A 20,928-nucleotide genomic window follows, 5' to 3' on the forward strand; every position below is an offset into this window, starting at 1 on the left:
GTATAATTCAAGGGTGGGGTTTGTCTATGGCAGTGTATATTACGGTGTATAATCGTTTAATGTAGGAAACAGTTTAGTTGGAGACATCAATATAATGCAGAATGTTAGAGCTTACATTGGGCTGTGTATACGATATTGTACAATGTAGTTTAGATTGGAAGGTATAACATTGCAATGTATAGTAGTCTAGTTTATAACATAGTTGTAACGCAACACAGGACAGAACAGTGCATCGTGGCTATTTCTCCCCCCTCCTCCGTTCCGAGCATGGATGGCCTCGTCCGTCTGAACAAAGCTGGTTGCTTTCCGTGGTGCTAACGTTGAAAAGAAAAAACCGCCACCCATTTTTTCGCCATATGGCATTGTAATGTATAACCACTTATACATTAGCTCAGCTGATTGCAGAGTATATAGAGTTTATTGATAACATTGATGTAGTTTATATTTCAGTTTTTTATTAGTTTACTATATGGTATCCATTATATAGTGTAGTGTATACCCAGTTACTTTATGTTAATAGCTCAACTTATTGAGGAATATATTGAGTACATTTATTATATTGATGTAGTTTATACTTAGTTTTTTTCCACATCATTTAATTGTATGATAGTTGGGTAGTTGCAGTCTTTTAGCATCCACATACTAAAGGCCTCTGTTGATATGTAAACTTTGACTTTAACATAGCTATTTCCGTGACCAGTCACATGCTAATCCCTCACATTAACATCATGCTAATCTCCCAGTTACATGCTAATTTCTGACTTTAACACCCTGCTGATCCAACACTTTAACACAGCAATTTCAATGCTAAATTCTCCTGTTTGATATGTAAACTCCTTTGTCAAGGCGCTTTACTTCTTCCACCTAGCTTAAAAGACGCTGCGAATCTTAGCAGCGTTCACTGAAGCGCTGTCGTCCCGACAGTTGTGTTCCTTCACCTGAAGAAGGCTACTTGTGTTGTGGCCGAAACGTCGTGAGAATCTTATTTTATTTTATTATATTTTATTTTTATTATTTTATTTCCATTCTACGTGACTTTACCGAAAGAGCCAAGAAGATGAATCCCTGCAGTCACGAAAGCTTTAAATCGAAATTTAACCTTATAATTCTCGGTGTCTGCAGCAGCATCCGTGCTGAAGACCTCCCTAAGCTATCGCTCACAGCCCTGCCTAGCAACAGTACATCTAGCACTCGCTGGGTGGGATGTCTTCCTGTGCACGTTTCCTACTTTTGGCTGCCACTCCATCGTAATTCCCAATCGTTGATCATCAACTCATCGAACAACGTGCGCTGCCAAAGCCCACTTCAATAATAAGTTTGAATTACTGTATGTCATTAATCTGCGTAGGATCTCGAAAACACGTCTTCATCTTTATGTCTGTCGATAGCGTAACGCCAATAATTTAATTACAATCACGTGCGAAACAGCCACCTATCACAGGAAATTGCTTTCCCTGCAAGCAGGTGACGTCTTTAAAAGCACGCTTTGACGAACGTCGGACACTTATTTCCTTTATTTATCACCGCAGTGTTTATGGGATGTTTGCTTAAATATACCGACATAGCAGCCGCGCGTCGCCCTTTGCCAGGGAACATTTTGTTAGAATGTTTCTGGCCGAGTTTAGGCTTGCACGAATATGAGCCACTCGCCCTCCGGAGCTAACTTTGCAAACTGTCTCCCTGCGCGAAGTGTCGGTTTTTTTTCTCTCGGTTTTTTGTTTGTTTGTTGGCGTTTTGTGTCCACTGCCGTTACAACAGAGCTCGTGAGCTCACACTGCTGGAGTTTGGCCAGGAGTTTGTGTGGTGTGGTTGATGGTATGAGGTGGGGGAGGGGGCCCGGGGAGGTGATGATGTTTTTCCATCCACGATGACTGCCGTTGGTCGATGTCTCTATGCTCACGGCTAATCGAACCCTGACCCAATCTGGCAGAACCAAGTGATTTCAGTCGTACCGAGCTGGGAGTTGGCGGGAGGGGGGGGAGGCACATTGGATCGAGAAGAGTTTCAACTCGCAGCCGTCGGGGCAAGAAGAGTTCTCTGAGCGACAGCGGTGAGTTGCTCCCCATGTAAATGTGCCGCTTGCATTGCCCACGTTGCAAGCACATTTGTTAGTCGCGTCCATACCTCGGTCACTTCACTGCCCGTCCTGCTCCGTGTGTGCCGAGCGCAGGGCAATCCTAACCGTGTCGTAAATGCATTGCGACTGTACGTGCACATGCACGGATCTGTTGTTGTCAATCCACTGCTGGATGAAGGGGCTTTCCCCCACCCCTCCTCCTACTCAACGCCCTGCGGGTCACCCGGGAATTGCTTTATGAGCCATACTGCCCCACGCTGGTTAGGGGCCGTCCATAAATGACGTCACGCACCTAGGGGCGGGGGGGCGGTCAGACATTTGTGACGATGTGTGACGAGGTGGGGGGGGGGGTTGAGAAATGTGACGTCACATCAAAATGCGCAACTTTAAATAAATGTAGACCACACGTTCTACTTAATTAAATAGACTTTTTAATAAATGTTTTCTCCAACAACATCAGAGTGCAGCGCCACATTAAATACACACTACAATGACAATAGTTTAAAGTGATTTGAAGCATGTTTTATATTTTTCTGGGGGGCGGGGGGGGGGCAGAGCTTTGTGACGTCATATTTTAGGGGGGGGGGTCTGACTTTTTGTGACGAAGGGGGGGGGGTCAAAAATCTTCCAAAATCGCGTGACGTCATTTATGGACGGCCCCTTAGCGGCGCGCGTTCGCGAAGGCGTGGGAGGCATGGCGTAGAAGGAGGCGCAGAAGTACAGCACAACTATGGGGGTTGCCTGCACTGCCCTTTGCTGACGAGCGCATTAAAAACAACCACACAGCTCTGAAGCCGCCTCTGGTGAACAACCCCGTGGCATTGCCCTGCTGGTCGCACAATCCGAGTGCTTTCGAGGCTCACAATTCTAGATTTGAAGCAAGGATTCATATACTATACTCTTTGGTTCTATTCGGTAAAGTCACGTAGGTAAAAAAAAATAAAACAACAAAAATCACGACGTTTCGGCCACAACACAAGCGGCCTTCATCAGGTGAAGGGACCAGCCTGTCCAGCGGACAGCGTTGGAGTGAAGAAAGCCAAGCGCTGGTCGCCTCCCTTTAAGCTGTGAGGGGGGCCAACAGCAAACGCCCTGACAAAGGAAATTAGCATGAAAGGCACCACTGACAAAGCTTGGGATTAGCACAAGATGATAATACACCACCCTGGGAGTTTGGAATACCACTACTAGAATACCTACGTGACTTTACCGAATAGAACCAAAGAGTATGGAGCCTTGCAGGCACGAAAGCTTCAAATCTAGGATGCATATACTCTGTTTTTTTCGGTAAAGTCACGTAGGTAAAATAAAATAAATGAGAACTAAATTATTAATTAACAACTAAATTATTATTATTAATTTAGTTGTTGGAGTAAAATTAATAATTTAGTTTTCATTTATTTTATTTTACCTACGCGTGACTTTACCGAAAAAAAACACAAAAGAGTATGAGGCTCACAATGTTGCCTCGCATTCTGAGATCCGACGGGCGAGTTTACTCGGTCGGTGTTGCACCTCCTGCCTTCGCACGAATTATATTTCGATTCGTCGTTGTGTTTCCCCCCCGTTGCAGTGTCTCACCACCGTTGCTAATCCGACGGCGGCGAGACTCGTTCCTACTGGTAGGAACGAAGTTGTAAACTGAGTGTACCAGCCTGCAATAGATTAATGTGTCCGTCCGTCCCATTTCAATTCTTTAACGAAGTGAAATCTCGTGCTGTTGGGTGTAAAATCAGCAATAGACAGCGCAGAGAAGACTTGTCCTACCAGCCCACCCTGCAGGGACCTGTTTATTCGTTTGCGCGGATGGGAGCCCCGTTTCGCCAGTTTCCCGGCTGCTATGTTCGCAGGTGAGATCCGTGTGCCGATGGAGCTGACAGAGGGCAGCATTGACAAAAGTTAAATCGTAGAGCGCGAGCAATTGTTGCCCTGCGTGATCGTGGCTTGTGGTCCACACTGTGTGTTTTATCACCCGTATTGTTTTCACGCCCATGCGGCGTACAGCCGTTTCAATACGGGGCAGCATTTGCGCGTCAATTTGTGTTTCTCACCTTGTGATGGGACTTTGTGGGATGAACGTTGAGATTTATAAGGGGCACGGGATGAGCAATAAGGTCTGAAATGGTCTGTAATAAGGTGGGCACTGGTAAGGGGTTGACTGGTTTGCGTTATGGAATATACAAAAATTTAAGTTCTTTCTTAAAATGCAAGTTCATTCCCAGTTACCACAAACTGTATAGCAATATCGCCATGACTTAAAATTATAAATGTTGTAGATTTTACTCTCCAACACACCGGTGGGCTGAAGTAACTACCATTGGCACGTTTTATTTTGTGTGACAAACCCTACGGGCTGTGTCAGGCGGTGGAGGGTTACGACACATTGACACTTACACTATCTAACCCAAAAACCTTGATTATGAAGAACACCGTTTATCGTACGGATTATAGAATTATAATTTAACTCTGTCTGCGAAATGTTGACACTGAAACTAGCTGACGACTAAACAAGGTTTTCTACGTAGCAAATCAACATTGAGCTGAAATTAAACGGCGGAAGACGTTCGGAAGACGTTCAATAGATAGCGACAACTAACTCTAACTTTTCAACTTGAGCTGTGAATGTCATTATTTTTCCTGAATATCAATGCAAACTTTGATAAGATGAAAAACCCTTCACAATGCGTATTGTTTTGGATTTTGATGACGTTAAAAAGCAGGTAACTTTTTAGTGCACCAAGTATAGGAATGTGCGAAGAGTGTGGAAATGACAGCTGTCTATTATTTTTCGTTGCAGAGCAACGGGTTGTCTACTCGTACATTTACAAAAGCAAATTCTTCAAGTGATGGTGATCTACAGCAGGGCTCACTAGCTACCACCAGATAACATGTTGGCGATGCACCGTGGTAATTGTGTTTCGGCCACCATGCACTGCGTATTTGCTTTCCATGAGTACGGCATTGCATTTGAAATGAAAGGTTAGCGTATTACTGCACTGCGTGTTATGCATACGATATGCATGTTTCCTTTGGAAATCAGACCCACACATTATCCCTTTTGATAGCCATGGTGAGAGCAGATCTCCTTGCCAGACTTATCTTTGATTGGCATTTGGTCGTGTTCTCAGCCTTCTATTCTAATTCTTTTCCGATTTCCTTTTTTTAGTTGCGTTTACAGCTTGTTCTCCGAGTTCTCCCCTGCCTCGCTTTCAATGTACTGCCCATTACAAAAGCAGTTATTTTAATCACCGATAGTGGTGACATCCGTATAATTTGTCTCCCGTAGGGATTGTCACTGTTGTTAGAATCAGTCTCGATTCTGCAATATTCTGAACCGTATTTTTGATGTTAACTAAGTTGTTTGTGAGTGCGGTAATTAGTTTTGTCCTTTCTTCGTGGGGAAAATTGTAAGTGCGACTTGCAGTCGCGCCTTCCTTTGATTATTTTCTAATCGATTGCATTTGTTATTGCTCTGTTTTTGGCTTCTCCATGCCAATAATCAAGACTCCATTTAAAAAAAAAAATATGTTATGTATTTCCATGACCCTGCTGGCTGTGAATGTTGACAATCTCCTGCCTCGTTCCCTGCTCCAATGGCAAATTTACCATGTACCTACGTTTGTATTGATATCTGTGTTGAAGTCAGTCGTTATGATGATGTGCGGCCCATGCAGGTTACTTAATCATACTTCGCCATGTTAGGGAATGCAGCTGGTGAAGACGGGGGACATATGAGTACAGCCCAACAGGGGATTTTGCTGCACTCACCTCTGCTGGTCCACCACACTGCCCCACTGTTTGCCGCCGATAACCTGACATTCACGGTGATCTCCGATCCAAACACTTCACGCTCAGCTCTGCTTGGCGATCTGACGAGATCGGGTACATTTGGATGATTTAGCCATAGGCAGCATTTTCTTAAATAGTATATGAACTTGTACAACGGATAGTAGTGCTATTTTTTAATACTGAATTGTAAACCTTTATTTTCCTCATATGGACATAATCGGCGATTTAAAAATGAAAATCAACTCGCCGAGTAAAATGTTGAAGCGCATTGTGTTTATCAATGGTTATTAGTACAATAGTTTTATATATATATAAACGTTCCACAATTGATGTTTACAGTTCCTGTGTCCAGGCTAACGATAGCCCGGACACAGTCAATCATTTACAAAAAAAGTGCATCATGAAAGGAAGTGGACCAAAAAGGCTCTGTGCTTTTTGTACAAACACTTGTTGATATACCGCGTGTATATTGCTTACAAGGGAAGCAAAGCACCAGATGTTTTTTTTGTGGGCGCACGTGATTTTTGTTTGGACAAGCTGGGGGCCAGACCTTGACTAGGTAACCAGACCAAAGTAAGTCCGCGGGACTGGGCACCCTCACAACAAAAACTTTGACACAGCTGCCTGGCAGGCCCCCTGGCATCACCCTAGACTTCTTCTTGCCAACCCAGTCCTGCATTAAGCCTTTTCAGACGGAGGTAAACAACAAATGTGGCCTTTAAAAGTAACAAGGGCTGTTAATTTTTATTAAATGTTCCCCCAGCCTGAAGTATCCAGAGAAGAAATGCGTGAGCTTTACTTTACCATGACGATGAAACGGTAAATGTGCAAAAATTAAATGAAAGAAGAGGGAGAGAGTACAAAAACATATATTTGCCACATTGGTGTGGAATAAAAGGGTGGAATTACGTGGGCTCAATTAACAATGCATCTGTTCAACTATGTTGCATTTTTTTTCAAAAACAGGTTGCAAAAAACGAGAGTAGTATCACATTACTCATGAAAAAATAGTATTACTCATAACACACGTGTGTGCGTGCGTGCGATTATTTTCCATCGGTGTTGCTGTGGAGCATCTGAAAGTGGCTGCTTTTGAGAGCTCTTTAGTGGTTTCATATGTTCAAGAGCCCTTTACCATTTGTTTTGATCGAGGAGAGGTCCTTACATAGATGGGTCACGTGATCCAGTGCTTTCCAGGGTGAAGTACGATTAACCTTCATCAGATTTTGCCAAGCATTGCATGTAAATCCTTACAAAGGTCTGTGTACATGTACTGTCGTTTCGTCAATCCACTGCTGGATGAAGGCCTCCCCATCCACATCTTTCAATCATGGGGGCTGTTTTTGACCATACTTCACCATCGATGTCAGCCATGGCCGATAATGAAACTCAGGTCAGCCAGATTCAAAGTGCAGTACTGCGCAATTGCGCCAACTCAACACATTGAAATACTGACTTAAAACTTTCGTGACTGTAGGAATTCATATTCTTTGGTTCTTTCGGTAAAGTCGCGTAGAAAAATATAAAGTGAATACAAATAATAAGAAATAAAATAATAAAAACCAAAACCATTCATGTAGACTGTAGCCTGGTTCTTAATCTGAGTGAGTGTACTGGTTGTCTATAACGTAGACTGTAGCGTAGACTGTAGCAATGGTTATTAAGCTGGGTGAGTGTACTGGCAGTCTATAATGTTGACTGTAGCCTGGTTCTTAACCTCGGTGAGTGTACTGGCAGTCGATAATGTAGACTTATTTTTTGGTTCTTTCGGTAAAGTCACGTAGATAGAAAAATAAAAATGAAGTGAATAAAAAATAAACCACTACGTTTTGATCGCAACACAAGCGGTTGTCATCAGGAAAAGGGGGGTTAGCATCTAAAGGCAAACTGTTTATAAAGGTTTAAAATGGATGTAGCCCAAATGTCAGCAGCATGGGCGGGGCAGCTAATGTTAATGTAAGTGATGGTAGTAGTGGGCAACGGTGGCACTGGTTAGTCGGTTTCCACCAATTCAAGGGCTGCCAGGTAATCATTGCACCTCGCTTTACACACTCTCACTGTTGACGGTGGAGGTTGCTGCTAGAGGTGATGGTAGTAGTGGGTAATGATGGTACTGGTGGTTGGTGGGCTTCCACCAATCACAAACACAAGATCCAGGTCCGATTTGACACAGTACATAAATCTTGACTTAAAGCTTTCGTGACTGCAGGAATTCATATTCAATGAATTAATATTCAATGAATTCCTGCAGTCACAAAAGCTTTAAGTCAAGATTTAACCACCTCTATGGGGAGGGTTTTCACACAACTCACCTGATGACGATTGCTTGTGTTGCGATCGAAACGTCGTGATATTTTTATTATTTTTCTATCTACGTGGCTTTACCGAAAGAATACAATGCATAAAATTCGTTATCTGATCCCATCTGTGAAGGACAAGATCCCTGACATGCAATGTCCCGTCGTCTACAAACTAAGCTGTATCTGCAGCAGCAGTTACATTGGGGAAACTAAGTGACATGTCTCGGACCGTGTTCGTGAGCATAGGGCAGATTTGAAACATGGTAGGACCAATACTTGCCGTGGCTGATCATTATTTTAATGCGGCTGGCTCGCACAAAATTGATTTCTCTAAGACGAAGGTACTTTGCAAACCCACTGGCTATCAACAAAGATTCGTTCATGAAGCCATACATATATACATACATCGACACAATTTCAACTGAGAAGATGGTAACAAACTCAGCAATCACTGGTAGAACGTTATCAACCATTTCAAGTCTTAACTGGCTGTAATGTTTCCATTTTAGACCTGGCAGCCCTTTAATTGGTGGAAGCCCACAACCAGGACCATCACTACCCACTACTACCATCACCACTAGCAGTAGCCCTTTATTGGTGGAAGCGCACAACCAGGACCATCACTGCCCACTACTACCATCACCACTAGCTGTAGCCCTTTATTGGTGGAAGCGCACAACCAGGCCCATCACTGCCCACTGCTACCACCACCACTAGCAGTCGCCCTTTATTGGTGGAAGCTCACCACCGGGCCCATCACTGCCCACTACTACCACCACCACTAGCCGTAGCCCTTTAATTGGTGGAAGCCCACCACCAGGACCATCACTACCCACTACTACCATCACCACTAGCAGTAGCCCTTTATTGGTGGAAGTGCACAACCAGGACCATCACTGCCCACTACTATCACCACCACTAGCCGTAGCCCTTTAATTGGTGGAAGCCCACCACCGGGCCCATCACTGCCCACTACTACCACCACCACTAGCAGTCGCCCTTGATTGGTGGAAGCCCACCACCAGCGTCGTCGTTGCCCACTACTACCATCACTTACATTAACATAAGCTGCCCCGCCCATGCTGCTGACACTTGAGCTACGCCCATTTTAGACCTTTATAAACAGTTTGCCTTTAGAGGCTGATGACGACCGCTTGTGTTGCGATCGAAACGTCGTGGTGTTTGTTTTTATTTGATTTTATTTTTATTTACTTTATTATTATTTTTCTCTCTACGTGACTTTCCCAAAAGAACCAAAGACTATAGACTGCCAGTACGCTCACTTAGTTTAATAACCATTGCTACAGTCTACATTATAGACTGCCAGTACACTCACCGAGGTTAAGAACCAGGCTACAGTCTACATTAGTGGTTTTTTTAATTTTAATTTTATTTTTTTATCATTTTCATTTTATTCACTTTTGTTTATTCTATCTACGTGACTTTACCGAAAGACCCAAAGAACATTGAAATACCATAATAAAAATAACTTTTGGAATGTACAGTGGAAGCAGAACTCAAACATGTGTAATTGGATGGAATTAGTACAATCGTTTATGTTTTGCACAATGTGGTGTAGCATTTCATTTCCTTTACAATAAAGAAAGTTTCATGGCACAGTTTGTACCTCTAGATACCAACCTTTGAATTGTGACATTTCCGATTGGAGAATACGTTGGATCCCAAAAAAATTTCTCAGCAAGAATATAACACAATTGGTCGTTAATGTGTGTTTCGGTCGGCTATGGTTTGATGTGCTGGCTGCTTAAATTATAAAGCCAAAGTTAGTGCCGATATTAGACAACAATTCTAAGCAGTGTGAAATGTATTGTGGACCTTTTTTTCATGGAATAATAAAATAGATAAGCAGACAATACATCTCCTTCATATGTGTCTCAATATAAATACACAAATAATTAACATCTTTACACAACTCATCAGCCCCACCGCCGTTTGGGAGAGCATAATTTCAGCAGCATTGATTCAATGCAAGCAAACTCTAGGCTGATTTTGACAGAGTGTCTCATCAGCAAGTCAGGCTTGATGGAACTGCCGGATATTATGAGGCAAGGACGGTCCTAGTTCAACATAATATTATACGGTGTAATACATAACACAACATTATCAATTGCGTTCATGTGGAGAATATAAGTAAACAAAATAGATAAACAAAAAAAAGATTCCAGATTACATTGTCTGGTTCTCCAAGCTGTTGATCAGTAGCATCGTGTGGTTGGAATGGGTCGTGGTGCAAAAGAATGTAACGGGGTCTCCCCTGTCCACCGCTTGCGTCCACCTACCCTCTCCCTAGTTGGGTACTTTGGGCCCAACGGTTCGCGAGCCCCGATGCAGTTCCAACACCTGCACACGTGGGCAGCTTGCACCGCGGCTGTTAATCTATAGGATGTCACAACGTCGTGTGCACAGCACTTGGGGTGGAGCTGAGCTTGTAGGGCATAAAGGCACCACGTGTGTAAGTATACTCTAGCATTTGTTTGGATTATGATAGGACGGCCTTCTTAGGGTTAGTACTAAACGGTGTTTAGTTTTGAAGACTCTACAGAAAATACACCGCCTTTAAGCGTTTCATTGAATTTATGGTGGTGCAGTTTGGCACGTGTGATTCTCTACCAGGAAATTAAGTGGAGTGCTGTTGGCTTCATAGGCCAAAGTGGGTCTGCAAACCACTGAGGTTTCGTAAGTGTACTTCAACTCTTGAAGAAATGTCAGGTTCACAATTCATATCCCACACCTGTTCGGGACTGGAGCATTTGTGCAGTGGCTCGCTTGAGTTTGATTCCTGGCCATGGCTTATATCAGTGGCGATAAATATCTAAACCAGTCCTGAGCTCTCCGTTCACCAATTTGCACTGACCAGCGTGGTGAACTTGGCCGACTAAATCACCACAACCGATATGGTGTGGGAAGGCCTTCATCCAACAGTGGATTAATAGGCTGTGTTACACACAGCAGCTAAACACTAGTTTTTATTACAAGTACTGTATACAGTGAGGGAAAAAAGTATTTGATCCCCTGCTGATTTTGTACGTTTGCCCACTTGCAAAGAAATGATCAGTCTATAATTTTAATGGTAGGTTTATTTGAACAATGAGAGACAGAATAACAACAACAAAATCCAGAAAAACGCATGTCAAAAATGTTATAAATTGATTTGCATTTTAATGAGGGAAATAAGTAATTGACCCCTCTGTAAAAATGACTTAGTACTTGGTGGCAAAACCCTTGTTGGCAATCAGAGGTTAGACGTTTCTTGTAGTTGGCCACCAGGTTTGCACATATCTCAGGAGGGATTTTGTCCCACTCCTCTTTGCAGATCTTCTCCAAGTCATTAAGGTTTCGAGGCTGACGTTTGGCAACTCGAACCTTCAGCTCCCTCCACAGATTTTCTATGGGATTAAGGTCTGGAGACTGGCTAGGCCACTCTAGGACCTTAATGCGCTTCTTCTTGAGCCACTCCTTTGTTGCCTTGGCCGTGTGTTTTGGGTCATTGTCATGCTGGAATACCCATCCACGACCCATTTTTCAATGCCCTGGCTGAGAGAAGGTTCTCACCCAAGATTTGACGGTACATGGCCCTGTCCATCGTCCCTTTGGTGCGGTGAAGTTGTCCTGTCCACTTAGCAGAAAAACACCCCAAAAGCATAATGTTTCCACCTCCATGTTTGACGGTGGGGATGGTGTTCTTGGGGTCATAGGCAGCATTCCTCCTCCTCCAAAGACGGCGAGTTGAGTTGATGCCAAAGAGCTCGATTTTGGTCTCATTTGACCACAACACTTTCACCCAGTTGTCGTCTGAATCATTCAGATGTTCATGGGCAAACTTCAGACGGGCATGTATATGTGCATTCTTGAGCAGGGGGACCTTGCGGGTGCTGCAGAATTTCAGTCCTTCACAGCGTAGTGTGTTACCAATTGCTTTTTTGGTGACTATGGTCCCAGCTGCCTTGAGGTCATTGACAAGATCCTCCCGTGTAGTTCTGGGCTGATTCCTCACCGTTCTCATGATCATTGCAACTCCACGAGGTGAGATCTTGCATGGAGCCCCAGGCAGAGGGAGATTGACAGTTCTTTTGTGTTTCTTCCATTTGCGAATAATCGCACCAACTGTTGTCACCTTCTCACCAAGCTGCTTGGCAATGGTCTTTGTAGCCCATTCCACACTTGTGTAGGTCTACAATCTTGTCCCTGACATCCTAGGAGAGCTCTTTGGTCTTGGCCATGGTGGAGAGTTTGGAATCTGATTGATTGACTGATTGCTTCTGTGGACAGGTGCCTTTTATACAGGTAACAAGCTGAGATTAGGAGCACTCCCTTTAAGAGTGTGCTCCTAATCTCAGCTCGTTACCTGTATAAAAGACACCTGGGAGCCAGAAATCTTTCTGATTGAGAGGGGGTCAAATACTTATTTCCCTCATTAAAATGCAAATCAATTTATAACATTTTTGACATGCGTATTTCTGGATTTTCTTGTTGTTATTCTGTCTCTCACTGTTCAAATAAACCTACCATTAAAATTATAGACTGATCATTTCTTTGTCAGTGGGCAAACGTCCAAAATCAGCAGGGGATCAAATACTATTTTCCGTCACTGTAGGTGGTGGAACAGTTTGTGGGGCATGTACGTTGTTTTGTAAGGATATTACACGGCCGATTGTGCTATGATGTACTTGTTGGAATACTGTTGTCTGGTACACATAACATATCGAAAATTTAAGGGGTTAAGAGGTCCACATAACTGTTAGTGATTTGGCATTCATTTTAAATTACATATATGATGTGAACACATTAATACACTGTAGCAGTGTTAGTTATACGGCTATCCGGTTGTGAATGCTGTATGTACATTCATTATTACACTGGCTCATACTGGAAATGTACTAATGGATATAGATTGTTGCAGAAATGACTCAAAATGCAATATTGTTGTTGGCTGCGTGACATTGCTAATGTGCCCTGTGGCAGTTGCAATGTTGTGGCAGTGCCTAGGCCGCTGGGCGTGATGGCAGTTCACACCGTGGGTGTCTGGTTCTGGTTAACAAATGGTCACATGTGCATGTGTGTAGCCTTTTATCGATCCACTGCTGGATGAGGGCCTCACCCTCGCTGTGCTTTAGGGTTATTTGGCCATATTTCACCACGCTGGTGCAGTGCAGTTTGAGAAGGTGAGGAGAATAGGTGTGGGAGCACAGAAGCACAGTACAACAGTGGATTTTGCTGCACTGCATTCTGCTGTCCTCAGCATAGCCCCTCAGCCTATAACACACATCATGCTTGGTGGTCGACCATACAAGCACGGTCCAGGTTTTAGCTCTGCTGAACTTCCGAGGTTTGATGAGATTGGGTTTATTCTGGGTGATTTGGTCAAAGGCAGTCATGATAAAATCGTAATCACGATCAGAATGGTGGTCATCAAATAATCACAAGTGCTTAATTTAATATTAAAAAGTTCCCATTATCACACAGGCTTAAGAACACAAATATTTGACCAACCACTTGAACACAGTTGGGCACTTTAGGCACACGTTCGCTCCATGTTTTCCCTGGACACTCATTGTGTACGGCTGTACGGTCCAGTGGAATACTTCGCCGTGGAACACTGCAGTCGGTGTCTCTTGGGTGCTGGGTTTAGGTCCGCATTAAGGGTAATATGAGGGGAATGTATTCCGTCGTTGTTGTTGGAATTGGATTTGCCACAGGTTAAGCGCCATCTCTGAATGTGTTGCTTTAACACTTTATCCGGGAGTCTTCCATTCTCTCAGGCTTATGGAACATGGGCCGCGCGGAAATTCCTCCATGAGCCAGTGGAGGGGCACGGTTTTTGGAAGTTCCTTGGCCGAAAAAGTAAGACGAGTTCCGAAGGGTGCACGGTGAACTATATTTGGTGAGTATGAAAACGTGGAGAGGTGCACGCTTGGAATTCCACCGAGAGGCAAATGGAGGATCACATGGATTGGATTCCATACGGACGTTATAGAGACATCACGTTACAGAGAACTGCTTTTTGTGTTTTTTTGTTGTCCTTCCTCGCACCTCCGATTAGCAATTTTGGCTATGTACGGTGCCAAAGAAATTCAACATGCATACAGTACATCATATTGGCTTATAAGAAAAGTGGGTTTTGGACAGGATTTGCGTCCTTAGAAGAGCCAACAGATAGTCTCAATCACAGGCTAACAACAGCGCTATAGCAAGGAGGGCACACGCCTTGAGAGAATATTCATTAAATCTTGACTTAAAGCTTTCGTGACCGCAGGAATTCATATTCTTGGGTCTTTCGGTAAAGTCACGTTGATAGGTTCAAAGAAAATAACAAGAAATAACAAAAAAAACTACGGCGTTTCGATCGCAACACAAGCGTTCGTCATCAGGAAGAAAAAAGAGGGGGACAGCTGCTGAGGCAGACTGTTTTAAAGGTTTAAAATGGGTTTAGCCCAAGGGTTATAAACGAAGTGGGCGGGGCTAGTGATGTTAATGCGAGAAATTATCAGTTAAATGTAGGATCGGAGGGCGACCTTCACGACGAGGGCGTGAAAGTGGCTATGTTAATGTGAGAGATTATCATGTTAATGTAAGATCGGAGAGCGGTCTCTACGAGGGTGCGGAGGTGGCTTTGTTAATGTGAGAGATTAGCATGTTAATGTAAGATTGTATGGCTTGCCAAAAATCCATAAAGAAGGGACACCCCTTCGTCATATCGTCTCCACCATTAACTCGGCCACCTACAAAGTGGCCCGATTTCTGTCTGACACCTTACAACCATTCACTGGTAAGACCACCTCAGATGTACTCAACTCGGCTCACTTGGTATCGTTAATTCAGGACATCTCACTATCTCTAGGTTGTTTGCTAGTTAGTTTCGATGTGGTCTCTTTGTTAACCCAAGTTCCTGTGCTTTACACCATTGAATCAGTAAAGATTTGGTCCAAGAAGGACTGAATGCTGATGTACCGGCCCTGGTGAGACACTGCCTCATCAACACTTACTTCACCTGGAATGTAACATTTCACAAACAAGTTGAAGGTACCCCAATGGATTCTCCCTTATCTCCAGTTGTAGCCAATGTTTTCATGGAAAAAAATTTGAGACAGATGCCATGCAGGCATCCACTCTACGTCCGTCCTTGTGGAAGAGGTACGTAGATGACACGTTCGTCATCTGGCCACATGGCCAACCAGCTCTAAACCAATTCCTCAACCACATCAATTCCATACACCCAGCCATCAAATTCACTATGGAGGTGGAAAAGGATGGCAAGCTACCATTCTTGATGTTTTAATCGAAAGGAGACCAAATGGCTCAATGGGATACTGTCTACAGGAAAGCCACCCATACGGATGCATATCTAAAACCTGACTCCCACCACCATCCTACCCAGAAGAATTCCCTCATCAAAACTCTACACCATAGAGCTCGATGTATTTCCGACCATCATCACCTAGCCCGTGAACTGAAACACATACATCAAGCTCTCAAGATGAATGGATATTCAGGCTACACAATCCGTAAAGCTATCACCCCAAACCGTTGGGAAATAACCGTCTGAGGACCCAATCAAAACCATCACCTTGCCATACATAGCAGGGATCACCAAAAAGATCTCCAAAATCATGAAGGATGTGATCCCTGACATGCAATACCCTGGCGTCTACAAACTAAGCTGTGTCTGTGGCAGTAGTTATATTGGGGAAACTAAGCGACATGTCTTGGACAGTGTTCGTGAACATAAGGCAAATCTGAAACATGGTAGGACCAATACCTTGGCCGTGGCTGATAAAAAAAAATTATGCGGTGGGCTCACGAAATTGATATCTCCAAGACGAAGGTACTTTGCAAACCCACTGGCTATCAACAAAGATTCGTTCATGAAGCCATCCACATATACAGACAGACGTAACTTCAATCGAGAAGATGGGTATAAACTGAGAAATCATTGGAAGGACGTTATCAACCAGTCATAACTGGCTGCGATGTTCCCATCCTACCACTTTCCGATGTTAGGTGTTCTTTTCGGCTCTCTGATTTTACATTAACAGGTTAAATTTCCCACACTGAAACAGCCACCTCGCTCGCGAGCTCGACGTTGCCGCTCTGGGATATTCCATTAACATGCTAATCTCTCACAGTAACATAGCCACCTACACGCCCACCTTGGAGGTCGCCCTCTGATATGCCATTTACATGCCAATTTCTCACATTAACATAACTAGCCCCACCCACTTCGTTTATTACCCTTGGGCTACACCCATTTTAAACCTTTAAAACAGTCTGCCTCAGCAGCTGTCCCCCTCTTTTTTCTTCCTGATGACGAACGCTTGTGTTGCGATCGAAACGTCGTAGGTTTTTTGTTATTATCTTCGAACCTATCAATGTGACTTTACCGAAAGTCTCAAGAATAACAATATTCGCTATGAAGATGGAGCAATGCAATACGCTCCTGTGCAGGTGTTCGATGGACGTTTGCATAGCAGATATGTGACAAATGGCTTGGGAAGGTCTTCATCCAGCAGTAGATTGATCATGGTTGGTGGTGATGATGCATATTAACCACTGAAACTTACAAGATTATGTTACATGTACCAATTCGAAGCGTCAGCGATACGAATAAAAATGGTCATCGATCATGGCTGGTGCTGATGGTAACTTTGTACTGCTTTTTTTTACGTACAATTTAAATTGTCGTAAACAGTGACGCTTCTCTTGGCCATGGTGATGTGGGTTGGTGGGACGCTCTTGACAATATCACGTGCATTTATCTGCTGAAGATATTGCTGTTATCCACATGTCTATTCGTAGATGTATGCGGATAAATAGAAATGAACTTGCTCCCACTAACACCGTGGAAATCTGCAGATTGTGGGATGAATGTAGAACGTTCAGGTTACTGTTTCTGGTGACTCCCAGTTAAAGGATAAGTGCGGACAAGAGGAAGAATTTGGTGTCACTTCCAGGTGGACTCCTCTTGTCAACGTGTAAAGGACAAGTTATATGGTGAATCAATACACGGATAATAGGATTTTCCCATGGTTGGATATGCACGGTGCGAGAGAAGTTCAACATACATCATACAAGAAGAATTAATTATGATGTTCATCGTTCGGTTATGTTTTGGTGAGCCTGTGTGGCCAAACAATAAAGTTAATAATCATTCTTTATGTGTCTGTGTCAAGAATGACACCCCAGCCGCGAATTGCCCATTGTATTATCATGTCACCAGGCGATGCTCTCATAACTTTGAAAAAAGTATGCATAGGCATGCATTAGGTAACACTTTCCAACATGGACTGTCTTTGGAAGTATTTAAATTAGCAGCACGAAAGGAATTGCTTGAAAACATGACATTTAAACGCTCAGGTTAAAAAAAGGCCCATTCATAATTTGTTTTCGTTTGACGGGTTGGGATTACACGGGGTGAAATGGCCCATACGCTCGTGTTACGGCAAAAAAGTTCTAAGTTTCCAGAGGAAATATTTGTGGTTGAGTTGTGATATTGTGTCAGCATGAATATGTAGAATAATTTTTTTAGCAGTTGTCACAATGCCACATGCATTGGGCGCAATTGTATTATTTACGCAGATGTTTGTCCGACATAATTTACAGATTCTTAGCTCTTTCGGTAAAGTCACGTTGAAGGGAAACAATAAAATAATAAAATATATATAAAACAATACAAATTATCACGACGTTTCGACCATAACACAAACGGTCGTCATCAGGTGTGTCGGTTTGCATAAATTAATAATAAATTAATAAATGTATGCATTTTTTTTAATTTATAATAAATTTATAATTTTTTGCAAACCGACACACCTGATGACGACCGTTTGTGTTATGGTCGAAACGTCGTGATAATTTGTATTGTTATATATATATTATTTTATTGTTTCCCTTCAACGTGACTTTACTGAAAGCGCTAAGAATATGAATTAGTCACGAAAGCTTTAAATCAAAATATAGTTTACAGATGTAAAATTACATTGAGCGCCTTCATTGATCTGCATACGTATCACATTTTTGCTCATTTCTTGCATAGATTAACACCAATATTATGAGGCGTGTTACGGTTCGACATCTGACAAATCAATACTGGCTTCCTGCAATACGTTTTTGATTGACAAGGCACATATGAAGAAAAAACAATACTCACTTGGAATATAATATACCCCCCCGGTGCCGCAATCCTTTCGTTTCCAACGCTGCTATGATTGCTTAAGCTGTCGCGCGGACGGGCTGCCAAGGTGCACGGCGTCAAGTGGAGCTGACGCGGCAACTAACCAGCAGCTCTAATCAGCGGGCATTAGAGTCGCACAACGAAGGAGCATGGGGTTGCAGATTGAAGGTGAAGGGCGAATTCCGCAGCGCTTCTGGAACGAGGAGGAGGAGGACAAAAAAGACTACGCGCGGCATTCCACGGTTAACAGTGCACACGTGCTTGGCCAAGTGGGGCCTTCGATAAGAGTGCGCGGGCGAAGGTGGCATTAATAATGGACCGACTTTCAAATGCGCATATCCCATCGCCAAAGGAATATCCGGGTAAGCTGTACATGTCATATTTGGGTCTTTCGGTAAAGCCACGTAGATGGGTTAAAAGAAAATAACAAAAAAAAAATCCTCCATGACGTTTCGATCGCGACACAAGCGGTCATCATCAGGGAAAAAAAGGGGGGGGTTAGCCTCAAAAGACGACTGCTAATATAACGGGTTCATACTCTTTGGTTATTTTTTTTCCCGGTAAAGTCACGTAGGTAAGATAAAACCGACTGAGTTAAATGGCGACGTTTCGTGAGGCAACGCAAGCTTCCGTCTTCAGGTGGCACAGTCACAGCGGAGTATCTGTGTGTCGAGGGTTTGAAATGGGCGTAGCCCAAATGTCAGCAGCCAATGGCAATGCAAGCGGCGGGCAGAGACCGTGGCGGTGGTGGCGGTGGTGGTGGGCTTTCCACCAATCACAGGGCTGCCAGGCAGAAATTAGCATACTCATTGTTTTTACTGGTAGGAACGAAGTTGTAAACCGAGTGTACCAGCCTGCAATAGATTAATGTGTCCGTCCGTCCGTCCCCTTTCAATACTTTAACGAAGTGAAAAATTCCAATGTTCCTACCAGCCCACCCTGCAGGGACCTGTTTTGGTAAAGTCACGTATGTAGAAATACAATGTTTTTTTTGTTTTAACATAATTTTAATCACGACGTTTCGATCACAACGCAAGCGATCTTCATCAGGTGTCAAGAACAAATCACGGAGGTAAATACAACAAAAAGATGAGAGACGAGAATTCAACAAACCTGAAAAAACATTATGTGAAGCACATCCAGTCAGGCCAACAACACAGTTAGACACTTCCTGGCGGACCACGAATTTCAGAAGAGTGTTAAATTTCGTGTTCAACCTTTGGATTGCACATACCAGCATAGATAGACAAAAAACACTGAGTAATTTTATGCATGATTTAAAGCTTTCGTGACTGCAGTAATTCATATTCTTAGTTCTTTCGGTAAAGTCACGTTGAAGGGAAACAATAAAATAATAAAAAATATATAAAACAATAACAATTCTAACGACGTTTCGACCATAACACAAAACCTGATGACGACCGTTTGTGTTATGTTCGAAACGTCGTGAGAATTTTTATTGTTTTATATATATTTTATTATTTCCCTTCAACGTGACTTTACCGTAAGAGCTAAGAATATGAATATAATTTTATGCAGTCACGAAAGCTTTAATACTTTATTTAGAAATTAGCATGTCAATAATGCAAGATCGCCGAGCGTCCTCCACGACGAGCGTGCCGAGGTGGCTATGTTCATGTGAGAGATTAGCGTGTTAATGTGAGAGATTAGCATGTTAATGTGAGAGATTATCATGTTAAAGTGAGAGATGAGCGTGTTAAAGTGAGAGATTAGCACGTTAATGTGAGAGATTAGCACGTTAATGTGAGAGATTAGCACGTTAATGTGAGAGATTAGCACGTTAATGTGAGAGATTAGCATGTTAATGTGAGAGATTAGCACGTTAATGTGAGAGATTAGCACGTTAATGTGAGAGATTAGCACGTTAATGTGAGAGATTAGCACGTTAATGTGAGAGATTAGCACGTTAATGTGAGAGATTAGCACGTTAATGTGAGAGATTAGCACGTTAATGTGAGATATTAGCACGTTAATGTGAGAGATTAGCACGTTAATGTGAGAGATTAGCACGTTAATGTGAGAGATTAGCACGTTAATGTGAGAGATTAGCACGTTAATGTGAGAGATTAGCACGTTAATGTGAGAGATTAGCACGTTAATGTGAGAGATTAGCACGTTAATGTGAGAGATTATCATGTTAATGTGAGAGATTAGCATGTTAATGTGAGAGATTAGCACGTTAATGTGAGAGATTAGCGTGTTAATGTGAGAGATTAACATGTTAATGTGAGAGATTATCGTGTTAATGTGAGAGATTAGCGTGTTAATGTGAGAGATTAGCGTGTTAATGTGAGAGATTAGCGTGTTAATGTGAGAGATTAGCATGTTAATGTGAGAGATTATCATGTTAAAGTGAGAGATGAGCGTGTTAATGTGAGAGATTAACTAGTTAATGTGAGAGATTAGCACGTTAATGTGAGAGATTAGCACGTTAATGTGAGAGATTAGCACGTTAATGTGAGAGATTAGCATGTTAATGTGAGAGATTAGCACGTTAATGTGAGAGATTAGCACGTTAATGTGAGAGATTAGCACGTTAATGTGAGAGATTA

General features: G+C 42.9%; 1 protein-coding gene across 1 annotated transcript in view; it reads left to right on the plus strand.

Annotated features, from left to right (window-relative positions):
• The first annotated feature begins 1,854 nt into the window (after nucleotides 1-1,854).
• Nucleotides 1,855-20,928, plus strand: part of LOC116944948 (ras-specific guanine nucleotide-releasing factor RalGPS2-like) — a 226,099-nt gene continuing 207,025 nt past the window's right edge. The window contains exon 1 of the mRNA XM_032958926.2: nucleotides 1,855-2,050. The gene's annotated coding sequence lies outside the window, so the exon portion shown is untranslated. The remainder of the gene's footprint in view (nucleotides 2,051-20,928) is intronic.

This window comes from Petromyzon marinus, chromosome 22 (assembly GCF_048934315.1).
Source record: "Petromyzon marinus isolate PM22_M1 ecotype Great Lakes invasive population chromosome 22, UKy_Petmar_22M1.pri1.0, whole genome shotgun sequence".
Classification (NCBI taxonomy): domain Eukaryota; kingdom Metazoa; phylum Chordata; class Hyperoartia; order Petromyzontiformes; family Petromyzontidae; genus Petromyzon; species Petromyzon marinus.